We start from the raw sequence: 16,960 nt of genomic DNA on the forward strand, positions 1-16,960 counted from the left end.
GCAAAAATTTAGAAGGAAAAAAATACAAGATCTTTTAAAAGAGAAGTCTATAAGTAAATTTATATATAAAAAGTTCAAAGACTTAAATCATACACATTTGTATAAGTCAATTAAGAATTTAGATTTTCTATTTAAAAATCAGAATAAAGATTTCAAAACAATTAAGAAAATTGAGACTACTAAACTCTTTGAGAAATTATTAGTTTTCAAACTAAAACGTTTACATGTATTGTATTGTTTTTTTAAAAAAATTAAAATATAATCTTAATTTTAAAAATTATATCGTATTAAATTTTTTCATAAATTTTGAGGAGATTAACCAAACTTTAAATAATGTTTAGTTATGACACAATGATCTTTAAATAAAAACTAAACATCTCTTAACTACTTTAAATTAAAAATACAAATTTTACCGTCTATAACAGAGAATAATTGTCTTACTATTTAATTCTTAATTTTTCATAAAATCCTTTTTTATCATTATCTTCAAGTAGTTACTAACAAAAAAAAATGTTTGGCACCATACAGTATAGAATAATTTGTTTATGAAAAAAATGAAAATATGAAGAAAATAAAAATTGTTACAATTTCTAACTCTTAAAAGTTTATGGTAATTTTAAAAAATATTAATTTATTTATTACATGCTAAGAAATCATCGTGTTTTAAATTTTTATAATAAAGGTTACAAAATTGCACGTGCTTCTTGACTAGTTACATTAAAAGGGCGATGAGAAAAATCTTCTCTCCCCATTTTACCATTCATTTTAACCCTAGGAGACCATTATTATTTTCTCTAACAAACACAACTTTTTCAAGTATATCTCTTCTCCGAAATAATATAACTATCTTCTGCATTGGGAAAATATTTTTTTCCTCATCTCTATCTTGGAAAAAGATCTTCCTCTACTAAAAAGTAGGCAAATGGGTAATTTTCTTCTCTATCGTCGAAAAAGATCTTACAAGTGAATAATTCTTCAAATGGAAATCTATCGTAGGACACATTGAAAACCAAATCATCAAAGAAGGTATGTTATCTATGTTTTACTCTTTTCTAAATTTATTCCATGTGTCTCTCTTTCATCACTAGGATTTTTTTCCCAAAAGACTTGATAGTGGCAAACATATCATCGAATAAGGTATTTCATCTTTTTATTCTATTTGTTTTTAAGTATTGTTTGTCATCTCTTTAATACTATTTGTCTAGATTTTTGTTTATTGATACATAATTCAAAATATAATCAACGATTTTACAATTTTATTTTATTTTCATATACATTTTGAAGCACTCAATAATTTTGTACTTTTTGTGTATTATTTTACATGTCTTTTTTTAATTACTAGAGTTCTTTTCAAGAGATTTGAGTGTGACAAAGCATATCATCGAATAAGATATTTGAATATATTTTTTTCTTTTTTTCTTTTTTTCTTTTTAAAGTAGTGTATGTTATCTCTTTAAATTTCATGATTTGTCTAAATTTGTTCCTTGGGATATTTTGAAATATATAATAAACAATTTAACAATTTTATTTTATTCTCATATACATTTTAAAATGTCCAATAAATTTGTATTTTTTTATATATTTTTTTGTGTCTCTCTTTAATCAGATTTTTTTAAGATTCATCAATGACAAACTATTTGATCTATTTATTTTATGTTTTTAGTACAATTTTATCATCAAATGTGTACTATAAAATCATTTTATTTCGATATAAGATTATGTATTAGAAGTTGGAATACCTATATATGTCTTTCTTTAATCATATTTCTTAAGATTTTAGTGAACAACTTAAATCAAAGAGTTTTTATTTTTAGTATTGTATCAAAATTTAGAGAGATGTAGTTGAATATTTATTATTTTTCTCAAATAGATTTAATTGAAATATGTTTATTATTTTGTTTAAATTTGAAGAGATTTAGTCGATATGTTTATTAGTTTTACCTTTTGAACGTTCAAATCTTGAAAGCAAGATTTTATATCTTAACAATTTTTTTCTTTTTAGAAAATTCATTTTATTTTTATATACATTGTTAATTTTTTTTTTTTTTGCCAGGACTTGATAGTAAAAAATATATCAAAAGAAGGTTTGTTTCTTTTTTTTTTTTTCCTTGTGAAAAAAAAAACTATTTTATTCCCATGCATATATATTGTTGGAATGCCTTGGATCCTAGACCTAATTACAAGCGCACTATATAAACTCTCTAAGTATAAGTATTATTTGATAAATTCTGTATTTTCTGTAATATTCTTTAATAAAATGGTTCTTCCTCTTCCTCGTGGACGTAGCTAACAGAACCACGTAAATCTGTGTCGATCTTCTTTATTATTTTTTGTAACAAACTGGTATCGGAGCCTATTCATTAGGATTTCAAAATTCAGCATATGTTCGACAATTAAAGATGTATGATGTGAACATAAAAATCGACAAATTCACTGGGAGAGTAATGCAGTTCAATTTTTAAGGGACAACTTTCACAAAGTTGTCAATTGCCAGAGTTTCAACCGTTGAATCGTGCTGATTTTTTGTTAGCCTCTTGGGGACACATAAAGCCTCATTTTAAATGGTTGGATTGTCGTTTTGAGCTCTAGTTTTGTCCGTAGGAGTTGCTGAACAAAATCTGTAAAACTTAGTTTAGTTTTTTCAAGGACAACTTTCACAAAATTAATAATTGTTGAAGTTTAAACCGTTGGATCGTGTTGAATTCTGGTCATACTGTTTTCAAGACTCGTTGAGTGTCATTTTGAATGGTTGGATTGTTGTTTTGAGCTCTTCTTTTGTCCATAGTTGCCGTTGAACAAACTTTATAAAACTGTAGTATAGTTCGATTTTTTAGGGACAACTTTAACAAAGTTATTGATTGCCAAAGTTTCAACTGTTGGATCATGTTTCATTTTGGTGAGCCCTTTGGGGACTCATTGGGCCTCATTTTGAACAAATGGGTCATCGTTTTGAACTCTAGTTTTGTCCGTAGACGCTATTGAACAGAATCTACAAAATATAATTCTTATAACTCTTATATTTCATGATAATATAAGAACTCTAGTTTTGTCTGTAGATGCATGATAATGCTCACTGCATGCAAAATATAACTCTTATATTTCATGAAGCATGCACATGCTTTCAAGTAATGTCTTCATGCTCGATTATAACATTTATAATACATGATGCATGAATACTTGCACAACCTAAGGTGGGTTTTAACTATATGACAAACACTTTGACATATAAGCATCATACATCACATGTACAAGCAATAAAAGTTGATGAACCGGGTAAAATTGCCTTAAAATCACAAAAATAAAGCCAACAATTACAAAGACAAAAAGTCTCCAGTTCAAATAGGCAAATCGGGTCTTGAACTGCTCAGGCAAAGCATCGCTTCTCCAACCATCGTGTACTAAGCACCCCGCGATCGTCTACACGATAAAACAAACTCTTTGCTCTATCGCCTACCAGTGCTCCCAAAGTTAAACGATTGTTTAGCATTGACTATACGATCGTTTAGAAAAATCAAAACGATCCTTTAGCTATTACTACACGATCGTGTACCTTTACTAAGCGATGAAACCTGAAGTACACAATCGCTTAGTGCGCTCCACACAACGCCTGCCTTTCACGATCGTCTAAACGACTACGATGCCGCGAAGCACCTTCGCCTAAGTGATCACTTAGTTAGCACCTTAATATTGCATAGGTAGTAACTAAGCGATGAAGCTTGCTAACTACACGATCGTCTAGCGTGCACCTTCTACTAAACAATGAGCATCGGCAAGCTCCCTCTACGATTGCCTACCTCCAGCGCCTACGCGATCAGACAACCAACGCTACGCGATATAGTAAACGATTTGCCCCATCTCTTAGCATTAGCTAAAGATCATTTAGAAGATACTACATGATCGTCTAGAAATGACTAGTAAACGATCGCATAGTTAAATCCCAAACGATCGTTTACCTGAGGTTACACAATTTGACCAACGCTCAATCTTCTTTCTTCGTGGAGAACTGCATCGCCATGCACCAAAGCTTCATCATTTCTTACGACTCGAACAACTCAAACTTTTTGAATTACAGACTCAATCGCGATGTTAATTTCACCCAAAACACAGGGGCTCTTACAATTAACACTTCGTAATACCAAAAGCTTTAACAGAAAGAGGCAATTTAAACCCAAAACATTCATCAATGCAACCACAGATGCAGAAAATGGTTAACCAAAAATGCAGAAACCCACGCAACTGAAAAATGCGTTCAATTCAGATCTTTAATTTGGAATATCAGAGAACCTTGCTCCGACACCAATTGAAGGAAAGCAGATTCGCGATTTCATGAGCAGCGAAAGTAAGATTATTCCAAATCACAATCATGAATCAACAATACATTTACAGTCGACTTCAAACAAGCAGTTATACAATTCATACAGAAATTACAGCATGAATAACTACAAATGCACAAAGGAAAAAACTATACGAACAATGGAAGAGGCGTCTCCACACTCTTTTGCACACGACCGCTTGAACAACAGCAACCTCGAATGCTCGATCTATACGACCGCAACACAACATAAACACGAACACTCGTTCTCAATGATTGCCTCGGCCATGAACTCCTCAACAATATCACGAACGGTCTTCTAGAAAACCTCGATGGTGTCGAGTTGAGTAAGACACCACCAACAAGGCTACCTTGGTATTCTCAGTGTGAGAATCCAGAGGGTGGGCTCTGTTCGGACTTGGTATGAGGCAGACGAAGGAGGAAACACTGATCGTGTACACGACTGGGCAAGTGGGAGATCGTGGAGACCTATTGTATAGGTCGATGCCCTATCGTTTAGATAAAACTATGCGATCATCTAGCAAAAGCTATGCGATCATTTAGCTTTGTCTATTGCCTATAGACACTATACGATCTTTTACTTTGGGCAAGCGATCGTCTAACAAAACTATGCGATCATTTAGTAAATATTGCATGATCGTTTAACTCGTCCAACCGTCGTTTAGTAAATCTGTATTTACTTGACGACTACCATGAGATCCTTTTTTCATCGAGAGAAATCTTAAAAACTTTTATGAAAACTTTTTCTTTTTCTATTCCATGGTACTTAATGTAAATCTCATTTTCATCAATCCTCCACTAGATGTATCTCATACATCATATCGATTATATCATATATAATCAAAATACCTCTTATCAATTTGAACATTTCAAATCAACACCAAGAGCTGATCCTCAATTGAATTCATTGCGCTACCAAGGGGACCTCGTGGACCTATAGCTCGAAGCTCCAACGGTACGTGAATAACTGATTCAACTCTTTAGTCACGGGATCTACCATCCGTTAACTGCCAGGTACTTCACTAAAGACCGACAACTGAACTCTTCTTACCACAAATATATTATGTGTCCATCTTAACCAATCAGCAGAGCGACAACCCTTCATAGATCGCTTGTAAGTACAACTGGGCCAATAACCGTTATGCCCCTATAGTTACATCTGTCTCTTTAAGTACCACTGATCCCTCTAATGAACATAAGTCATAGTCCTACTATGACTGAGTCTTCTCTTCCAAAGAGAAGTTGAGGCCACTATGTTCAAGCCCTGGAATAAGCCCTTAAGGGAGCAATCTCTCTACTTATCCCTACTTCGGGAAAGGAGTGAATTCCATTTAGTGGATTGAGTTCCCAGTTCCCAAATCAAACAAGTCCCCAAAAAGGGAGGCATGTTGAGTTGGCAATTTGGCCATTCTCACCCATACTAATCAAAAGACCGCCCTCAAAGGCAGGAATTTCCAAAATACTTAGGATTGAGGTCGTGTCACCTATGGTCATTTAGGAGATATGTAAGTCTCTAGAATCAACGACGATATATACAAAGTTTAGTCATCTCGTGGTTCAGGTCTTATGCTCTTTGTATAGGACACCCTCGCTCGCACGTCTCCACATGAATGGTTAGGATCTACCATTTGTAGTAGTTTACAAAACTTGCAAACCTCTACAAAGCAGGTCATATCCATAGTGTCACCAAGATCAGGTATCCCACTTTAATCCTTATACTACATACCTATTAAGGTTATCACTTAAGGCATGATCCACTTGTATATCACATATACATGCTTAAGTTCACATAAGATAACCAAGGAGATTTGTTTATTGGATATGAGTAAATGCCATAATTAAATAAAACTTATTTTATTCATCGAACAATGTGTATCTTTATAAAACAACGAGACTCCAGGAGAATTAGGATACCAATCCCAACAGATTCGCCTGGGCGATTCAAGACCTAGTTCGCCTGTTTGAACCGGTTGACTCGATGCTTTTTGTAATAGTTAGCTTTTCTTTTCAGTTTTGAGGCGAATTATCCCGATCCATCAATTTTTATTGAATGTTCATGTGATGTATGTTTACTTATATGGCATAATTTATGACACATAGTTTTAAAACCCACCATAGTTTATGCATTTATTCATGCATCGTCTTTATATTATAAATATTATAATATAGTAGTTTGCATGATTAAATTACTTAAAGCATGCTCATGTATCATATAATATAAGAGTGATAATATATGCATGCATTAAAGCATATTCATGCATCATCTATATATTATAAGTGTTATAGTATAAGGGTGTATATTAGCATGTACGCTTAGTTCTTTACTTGTTATATATAAAAGATATATTAGTAATGAATGAACATTGCATGAAGCATGACACTTAGGTTTATTTATAAATGTTATAAATACCTTGTGGATGTCTAACTTAGCAATGTGGTTGATTTTAGTTGTTTCATTCTTTATAAGAGTTATAATTAATGAAATTAGAATTAAAATCAATAACCAAGAGTTGCATGTAAACTTAGGTAAAATCATTTTTTAAAATAGTTTTAAAATTTGATTGAGATAGACCTAAGCTCACAAATTTCTAATGAGATTAAAAATTAGATTAATCTTTTAAATCGGTTTAATGGGATTAAATTGATTTGAATAAAAGATTAAATTTGTAACAAATCTATCTATAAGGGACCTTTTGTCTAAGGTGGATTCTGGCTAGGCTGGGGTATTTAAGCTGACGGAAACGGAACATCCCTACCTGGGAACCTACCTGGAAAGGTGAATTAGATAGATTTGCTACAAGTATGCAACTGTTGATTAATGTTTATTAAAGTGTTTAATGAATGTTGATAAAAAAAAATTATTTAACTTTCCAAAGTAAGTGTTACTTTTGGGCAAACTTAAACAGTAACTTAGTAAAAATAATTAGCCGTATTTTTCTAAGTAAATTAAACCTTAGGTTGTTAAAATACTCAGTAGGAGGAAAAGATATATATGATATGTCATTTCCACTCATGTTTCACCCCTAATGTTCACACCATCAGATTCATGCTTGGCCTCGTGGCACCCTGGGAGGGTCCCCCTTCGGATGGTGTTTGCATGGGTCAATATCAAGGTGAATGAAAAGAGTATTTATAGTAAGTGGGTGAAGGTCTGTCTCTTATACACATCTAGATGTGTATAAGAGACAGCCTTCGGATGGTATTTGCATGGGTCAATATCAAGGTGAATGGAGAGAGTATTTATAGTAAGTGGGAGAAGGATGTGTGTCAACATGTCTTGCGGTCTCTTTCATTGGTTTGCACCATGAGACCTTCTTGCATGGCCTCAAGGTGCCTTCGGAGCGTCCCCCTTCAGATGGTTTGTGCAGTTGGTCAATATCAAGGCAAGCTCCAGAAATGGATAGGGTCGCTTTAGTTTTTCCCCAAATTGGTTTTTCCCTTCGGTTAGCTGCTTGGGGCGAAACTCTAGGATCTAAAATGAATGGTCATACTTACGAGAAAGTGTTAAGCAAGTTAATGATTTCTTGACCAAATCAATAATGGTTAATCGTTATAGGAATAAGAGTTATTTTGGTGTAATGATTAGTTTAGAGTGTCTCAATTCAGTGAAGGGAGAAATTGACTACCCTTTGGTGGCTTTTGTCCTAAATCATTGAAGCGTCATTGTAAAACTAGATGTCATATGGGGTTCATTTATATTTTGCTAAACCTGATTGGATTTGTTTTAAAAGAGTTATGCTAAAATCTAATGTAGATCAATATATTTGTTTTTTCAGCAAAATGTCAATGTACGATTTTCCACTAGTTGCCTTTTCTACTTTGACCGGTTTTAATTACATGATGCAGAAGGAGTCTATTAAAACATATTTTGTGGTAAACGACCTTGAGTATGTCATGTTTGAGGATTGTCCTCAAGTCCCAACCCTTAATGCACCACGAAATGTTCATAATGCTTATGAGGTGTGGATGAAGGCTAATTCAAAGGGGCGACTTCACATTTTGGCAAGCATACCTGATGCATTGGCCAAAAGGTTTGAGAATATGGTCATTGCATATGAGATCATAGACTCGTTGCAAGAATTTTTTGTATGTAAGTTCTCACTTGTTAAGCAAAATGGATTGATGACAATGAAACCAGTGGTGTTAGTTCCCAAGATAATCTCCAGTCCTTATTTAATATCAATGGACTAACAGAGAAAACAATTTTTGCTGACTCTAATGAATTTCATCGACGAGGACTGTCTCTAAAATAAAACTTGGAGTTTATAATATAAGTTTTGATACTGATCCTACTACTCTCCAGAAAATGAAGAACTCCAAAGATGATAAATGTGATTTATTTGACTTGGAAATGTGCTTAGTAGAGAATGATGATTCTGCCTGGAGAGTTGACTCTTAGAGTCGGTACTGGTGAGACTGTTTCAGCTGTTACTGTAGACAGGCTTAAGTTATTTTTGGACAAGAAACGATATCTATTATTGGATAATGTTTATGTAGTTCCTCATATCAAAAGGAACTTAATTCCAATTTTTTGTCTGATCAAACAAAATTAATCCATATTTTTTTTTTAGAATAAAGTGTTTATTTTTAAGAATGGTATGGAGATAGGTTTTGGTTCAATGGAAAGTAACTTGTATGTACTAAGGTTGTTGTCATAAAAGCCTTGCTTAATATTAAAATGTTCAAAACGACAACAACTGTAAAAAGATCAAGAGTTTCTTCTAAAGAAAATGTCCATCTTTGGCATCTAAAGTTAGGTCACATCAATCTCAATAGAATTAAGAAGTTGATGAAAAGTGGATTTCTAAATGGTTTAGAAGAAAACTCTTTGCCAGTATGTGAATCTTGCCTTGAAGGCAAAATGACCAAACGACCTTTTACTAGAAAAGATTATAGAGCCAAGGAATCCTTGGAGCTTATACATTTAGAACTCTGTGGTCCGATGAAAGTAAGAGCACAAGATGGGTATGAATATTTCATCTCTTTCATAGATGATTATTCTAGATATGGGTATCTATACCTAATGCAACATAAATTTGAAACTCTTGAAAAGTTCAAGGAGCATAAGACTGGAGTTGAAAACTTGTTAGGTAAAAAGATAAAAACACTACAATCTGATCGTGGTGGAGAGTATATGGACTTAGAATACCAGAACTATATGATAGAACATGGAATTACGTCTCAACTCTCAGCCCCAAGTACACCTTAACAGAATGGTGTATCATAAAAGAGAAACAAAATCTTGTTGGACATGGTTTGGTCTATGATGAGTTATGCTCATCTTCCAGGCTCGTTCTGAGGATATGCAGTAGAGACTACAGTTTATATTGTGAACAATGTTCCCTCAAAGAGTGTTTTTGAAACACCTTTTGAGTTATGGAGAGGCCGTAAAGGTAGTTTACGCCACTTCAGGATTTGGGGATGTCCAGCCCACTACTTGTGGCTAACCCCAAAAAGTTGGAACCTCACTCAAAAGTATGTCTATTTGTAGGTTACCCTATGATCCAAGTGAAAATAAAGTGTTTGTATCGACAAATGCTACCTTCTTGGAAGAAAACCACATAAGGGATCATAAGCCACGAAGTAAACTTGTTTTAAATGTGTTTTCTAATGAGACTGTCGAGACTTCAATAAGAGTTGTTGATGTCAGTTCATCTAGTCAACCATCTCAAGAGCTGAGTTTGCCTCGACGTAGTGGGAGGGTTGTGAACCCACATGTACTCTACATGGGTTTAACATAATCCAAAACATCATATCTAATGATGGAGTTGAGGATTCGTTGTCTTATAAGCAAGGAATGGAAGATGTTGACAAAGACGAATAGATTAAAGCCAAGAATCAATGGAGTCTATGTTCTTCAATTCTGTTTGGGAGCTTGTAGATCAACCTAATGGGGGTAAAACCCATAGGTTGTAAATGGATCTACAAGAGGAAAAGAGGTGTAGATGGAAAGGTACAAACTTTTAAGGCTAGACTTGTGACAAAGGGTTATACTCAGGTTGAGGGAGTGGACTATGAAGAAACTTTCTCACCTGTTGTCATGTTAAAGTGTATCAAAATTCTCCTGTCCATAGCCACATATTATGACTATGAGATATGGAAAATGGACGTCAAGACTACTTTTTTGAATGGTAATCTTGAGGAAACCATCTACATGGTTCAACCAGAAGGATTCATTGAACAAGATCAAGAGCAAAAGGTTTGCAAGCTTAACAGGTCCATTTATGAACTAAAACAAGCATCTAGATCTTGGAATATAAGATTTGATATTGCGATCAAATCTTATGGCTTTAATAAGAATGTTGATGAGCCTTATGTTTACAAGAAAATCATCAACAGCTCAGTAGCTTTCCTTGTGTTGCATATGGATGATATCCTACTCATTGGGAATGATGTAGGTTTTCTGACTAATGAACTAGCTAGTCGCCCAATTCCAAATGAAAGATTTGGGAGAGGCGTAATTTTTCCTAGGGATCTATATCATAAGGGATTGTAAGAACAAAAGGTTGGCCTTTTCTCAGGCATCGTACATTGACAAGATGCTTGTCAGATATTCGATGCAAAATTCCAAGAAGGGTTTATTACCTTTCAGGCATGGAATTGTTTTGTCTAAGGAACAGTGTCCTAAGACACCTCAAAAGGTTGAGGAAATGAGACGGATTCCTTATGCATCGTCTGTTGGTAGCCTTATGTATGCAATGTTATGTACTAAACCTGACATTTGCTATGTAGTAGGGATTTTCAATCGATATCAGTCCAATCCAGGATTAGATCACTAGACGGTAGTCAAAACGATCCTTAAGTATCTTCGGAGAACAAGGGACTATATGCTCATGTATGGAGATCTGATCCTTACAGGATACATAGGCTCTGACTTTCAGACTGATAAAGATTCTCGAAAATCAGTATTAGGGTTAATGTTCACTCTGAATGGAGGGGCTATAGTATGACGAAGCATCAAGCAGGGATGCATCGTAGACTCTACTATGAAAGTCAAATATGTAGCTGCTTGTGACGCTGCTGAAGAGGTTGTTTGGCTTTAAAAGTTCCTAACTGATTTGGAAGTTGTTCCAAATATGTCTTTGCCCATCACACTTTATTGTGATAATAGTGGTGTTGTGGAAAATTCTAAGGAACTTCGAAGTCACCGAAGAGGCAAGCACATAGAACGGAAATATCATTTGATTCGAGAGATTGTGCATCACGGTGATGTGATTGTGACGAAGATCGCGTCAGAGAACAACGTTGCTGATCCGTTTACAAAGGCTCTCACGGCTAAAGTGTTCGAAGGTCATCTAGAAAGTCTGGGTCTACGAGATATGCGACACCTTGTCTAGGGCAAGTGGGAGATGTTACTGGGGTATAGCGTATGCCCTAGTTTATTATATTTTGTACTGTCTTTGTATTGTACATTAGTCTACCTAGGCTTTAGGACAAGTGGGAGATTGTTGGGAATGGTGTCCTAAATCTCCTTGTAATCTCGTAGTTTGTAAACTTTGTATAAACATATTGTTATTAATAAAATAAATGTTATTTTATAAACGTTTACTCAATCCAATAAACTTAGATCCAAGATTATTTTATGTAAACTTAAACAAGCATGTAGAGATATAAAGGTGGATCTTGTTTAAATAATAACCTAAATGGTCTGTAGTAGATTGATAAAGTTGGTTACCTTATTATGGTGACACTACGGATACAACCCACTTTGTAGGTGTTACAAGTGTTGTAAAGTGCTACAAATGATCTGATCTTGATCATTCATATGGAGACATGCGAGTGGGGGTATCCTATACAGAGAATTTGTATAAGACCGAACCACGAAAGGATTATTCTCTTTATATAACACCGTTTATAATAGAAACTTACATTTCACTAGGTTGACCATAGGTGACATGACCTGAATCCTGAGTAAGTTATGAACTCCTGGTCATGAAGGTGATCCTTTGATTTGTATGGGTAAGAGTGACCAGATTGCCAATTCAACAAGCCTACCATTTTAGGGACTACTTTGATTGGGGAGCTGGGAACTCAGCTATACAAGACAGAATTCACTCCTTTCCCAACGTAGGGATAAGTAGATAAATTGCTCCCTTAAGGGTTGATTCCGGGTCTTGAACATAGTGGCCACACCCTTTCTTTGGAATAGAGGAATCAATCATAGTGGGACTATGACTTATTGTTCATTAGAGGAATCGGTGGTACTTAAGGAGTTAGATGTAACTATAAAGGCAAAATGGTAATTTGGTCCTGTTGTACTTACGAGCAGTTTGTGAAGGGCCATCGCACTATTGATTGGTTATATCCAATGGACACAAAAATATATATGTAGTGTGAAGAGTGCAATTGTCGGTCTTAAGTGGAGTGCCCGATAGTTTACATATGGTAGATATCGTGATTAAAAAGTTTTGTCAGTTATTCACGTACCATTGAAGCTTCAAGCTACAGGTCCATAAGGTCCCCTTAGTAGCTCAATGGATTCATGTTGAGAATCGGTTTTTGGGTTAGTTTGAAGTGTTCAAATTAATAGGAGGGAATTTGATTATATACGATATAATTAAATTAATTCAATCATATAATTGATATGATGTATTGGATACATTATTATTTTATTGGAAAAATTAATATAAATATGATTTATATTAAATACCATAAAATAGAAAAAGAAATATGGTTTATATGTTGCATATGATGCAATATTAAAACTATTGGTTATAAATGATAAGTTAGTTATTGTATTTATTTATAATTTAATTATATGATAATTAATATTTTTTTTCCTCTCAATAACTGACTTGAGTGGGTGGTTATTCACGGTTTTATGGTAACTGTGAGATAAAAGGAAAAATAGTTTTTTCAAATCAATGATTCGAAACATCTCATAGAATTCACTAATGAGTAAAAGGAGTTTTACTACACGACAACTTAACAGAGCCTATACGATCGAGTATCAAGTCTATACGATAGATTTCTTCCTCTATGCGATCAAGTATCAAGTCTATACGATAGACTTTTTCCTCTATATGATTAGTCATCGCATACTCAATCGTTTAGTTCCTCCATCCCTCTATCCAAAATCATATAGAGCCCACAACTCTCGGATTCTCATACCGAGAATACTAAAGTAATCTTATAGTGTTGTTGAGTTTTGTTCGAGGATCGAGGATCGAGTTTAACTCGCTGGTGATCGAGGATTTTCCAATTGCTCGCTGCGTTTGTGCTGATCGTTACATTCGTGACTGATTGAGGGAAATACGTGAAGAAAGAGTTCTTAAAAGGTATTGTTTAATCGATCCCTTGTATTTACTTAAGAAGCATGCTGTGATTTATTGGTTATGTATAATCGTTTTTGTTAGATTTTAAATGTTTATGTTCTTTCACAATGGAGTTTGGAACGATCTGCTTCCGCTCATAGGTCCTCTAGTTTTAGAGTTCCTTCAAAGGCGATGGGTGCAAGATGTATTGAGTGTGCACGTTGAGCAAGTAGGTGCGTGCAACCATGTGTGCCTTGCGTTGGTAAGTGCTTAATAAAAGGAACCATGCGTTGGTGATTAGGGAAGTTCTCAGCTTAGTAACCCACTCTAGTGTGCCAGCTATCGTGATTAAGGGAATTAATCCTACTTAGTGGGCTAGCTAGCACGTTGGCCATAAACTAAAGTATGCAGTCTTGGCTATATAAAGGAGAGCCTAAGTTCAAAAGGTCGGTTTGAGCAAACTACTCATACTATTGAGGTGATTTCAGAGCCATTTGAACGAGTATTATGTGTAGTTTAAGCTCCAGGGCTACCAGAAGGAATCTCCTAAGGATTCAAATTGAAATTTAAAGTTTCTCCAAGAAGGTTAGGCTCTTAGATGAATCTGGGCTAGAGGTAGAGATTGAAGGTTTCGGCCAGACCACGAGGAATTAGAGCTTAAATTTTAAGTTAAGCAAGCTAAGACATTTTTAAACAAGTTTGTAGAAGGAAAGTTTCCAAGATAAAATCTGGAAAATAAGTTATTCAAGCTCAAAGATGAATCTGGAATTTTGGTTTAAATAAGCAGGCAGCTGCTTAGAATGAGCAAGCAAGCATCTTGAATGACCAGGCATTGGTATCAATGGACGCATGTGCAAAAGGCTAAGTTGTGTGCAAGGGAATGTGGTAGGCTGAGCGATAGGTAGACGTATGAGGCACTGAGCGCAAGGGCTGTACAGAGTGTACTAGGGCGTACGACTAAATGGGGGCATAGGCATGCGCTGGCGTTTAGGTGGTGCTTGTGGTTGCATGGTTTAGAATCAACACCCATGAATTTTCTAAGTCTTAAATGCATAAGGGAGGTATGCATTGGGATGGAAAAATGATATTTTAAATTAAATGTTAAGCTTAATTAGGTGAGTAAGTCTTACAAGGAAACCGATGGCATTGGCTAATTATGTTTATCATCTACACAGGGTTAATGCTAATAGGAGAAGCCTATCAACCCTAGGAGGAATGCCTAAGGTTGTGAATGACAAACTAAATATTTCTTAAATGTTTAGTAACCGCATGGTTTATTCAAAAGGGTAATCTAGAAAGGGATGTGAGAAGTTGGTATCAGAGCATAAGATGTTGGGAAGAAAAGATAGTTCATCCATTAGCTTAGGTCCAAAGTCCCTAACATATGTACTTTATAATTAGGTAAGGATGTCGAGAAGGAGTGACAGGCGAAGCAAGCAGACGACAGAAAGGGACCCTGACCCTACCATTAGAAATCATGAGGTACGAGGGGATCTAAATAAGAGAAAAGGTAGAGATCCTGTAGTCTAGTAAACAACTTCAGAGGGTGAATTAAGTACTCCACAGGTAGGAGAAGATCCTCAACTAGAGGATAGAGTGTTTGATAGGATTGCCCAGAGGTTAGTGGTAAGTGTAGGGTCCGTACAGGCAGACCCATAAAAGAAGTATGACATCGAAAGTCTCAGAGCCTTTGGTGCGACGATGTTCCAAGGTGCCACAGATCCAACAGATGCTGAGGTTTGGTTAGACTTGATTGAGAAGTTTTTCAATGTGATGAAATGTCCTGACGATTGTAAGGTCAGGTTAGCAGCGTTACTATTACAAAAAAGAGCCAAGAAATGGTGAAAAATCGTAGACACCAGAAGGAATCGATAAGAGGTTATGACTTGGTCAAAGTTCAGGAAGGCTTTTGAAGATAATTATTATCCTAGCTCTTTCAGAGAAGCTAAAAGAGATGAGTTTCTCATACTAGCTCAAAGATTGATGACAGTCGCTGAGTATAAGCAAAAATTTATGGAGCTGTCTCAATATGCTCTTTTGATCATAGCAGAAGAAAAAAAGAGATGCAGGAGTTCGAGAATGGCTTGAGGGAGGAAATTCATACTCCAGTTACTTCTACAGCTAACTGGTGGATTTCACTCAATTAGTGGAGACAACTATTAGAGTTAAGAGAAGCCTAGTAGGTGTTGATCAGGTGCAGAAAGGAAAATAGGAGCAGCAGAGAGCTCCAGTAGAGTCGAGAAGTAAGAATTTCAGGCCTTATTTCTTTGGACAATCAACTATGAAAGGATAGGGAGTTGTGAGTCAGCAGTGTTCGAGCAAGAAGAGAACAAGACATGCAACTAGTTTAGTTAGAGATCAGGGTTTGGACGTGCTAACAAGTTTGTCGCTAGTACAGGTGAGAAACCCCTATATGTGAATTATGGCAAGCGTCATCTGGGGATGTGTTACAGTGAGAGAAACGTTTGTTTCCAGTGTGAACAAAACAAGCCATTTCAAAAGAGATGTCATTAATTCTTTGTCTAATGCACCAATTAATTGTCACCGAAAAGTTGAGTGTACTTGCTACAGTGTGTTGTTAATGGCTTGTCAACTTAATTCAGATTCGACCATCATCAGCTTTCTGTCCCATCATGATTTATTAAGCTTCCACCTTGATGCACCGTCTCTATGCGGCCATCTTCTTGAGCATATCTTCGCGAGCACATACGATCGCATAGCCTTGCGGTCGCAATCTTTTAATGCGCTTGGATGCGGAATTCCTTGGATTGCAACTCTGCTTTGCGCCAACGTATTTTTCTGCACAAAATACATAAATTAGCTGCTTTAATGCGATGGACGCATGCGATTGCAATGTTCTAAACTTAATGCTTTTGGACACGATTTTATATATTTTTACCATCGCAATCATGCATTGTTTTATATCTTTGCATTGTAATAACGTGCATTTCTGCCCGTTACCACCCCTAAATATAAAACAATGTTTGTCCTCAAGCATAGACTAAAGGTTTTCTCTAGAAATTCAGCCACCTTTTTCTTTCCTAGATTTCTCGAGGTGCCTTATTCAAATCCTATGTACCAAAATCTCCTTAATTCCTATCCAGGTCTCTTCTTAAAATATTTCTAAAATTTAAGGACCGCAAGTTTAACCTTCAAAAAAACTTTACTTGTTTCCAGGGCATTGCATGATTTATTTCAAAAAAACTTTTTCAACTGGGGTGTTTTCAAATGATTTTTGTCCTTGATAGTTTAGATATTCTTTCTATGACCTTGCACCGATCCAAGTGTCTAGCCTTCGTTTTGGCTTGCTCCTACGGGTGTCATGCGAGCATCCAACTATGAGCAAGACGCTTTTTCTCAGTCTAAACTCATG

This window comes from Benincasa hispida, chromosome 10 (genome assembly GCF_009727055.1).
Source record: "Benincasa hispida cultivar B227 chromosome 10, ASM972705v1, whole genome shotgun sequence".
NCBI lineage: Eukaryota > Viridiplantae > Streptophyta > Magnoliopsida > Cucurbitales > Cucurbitaceae > Benincasa > Benincasa hispida.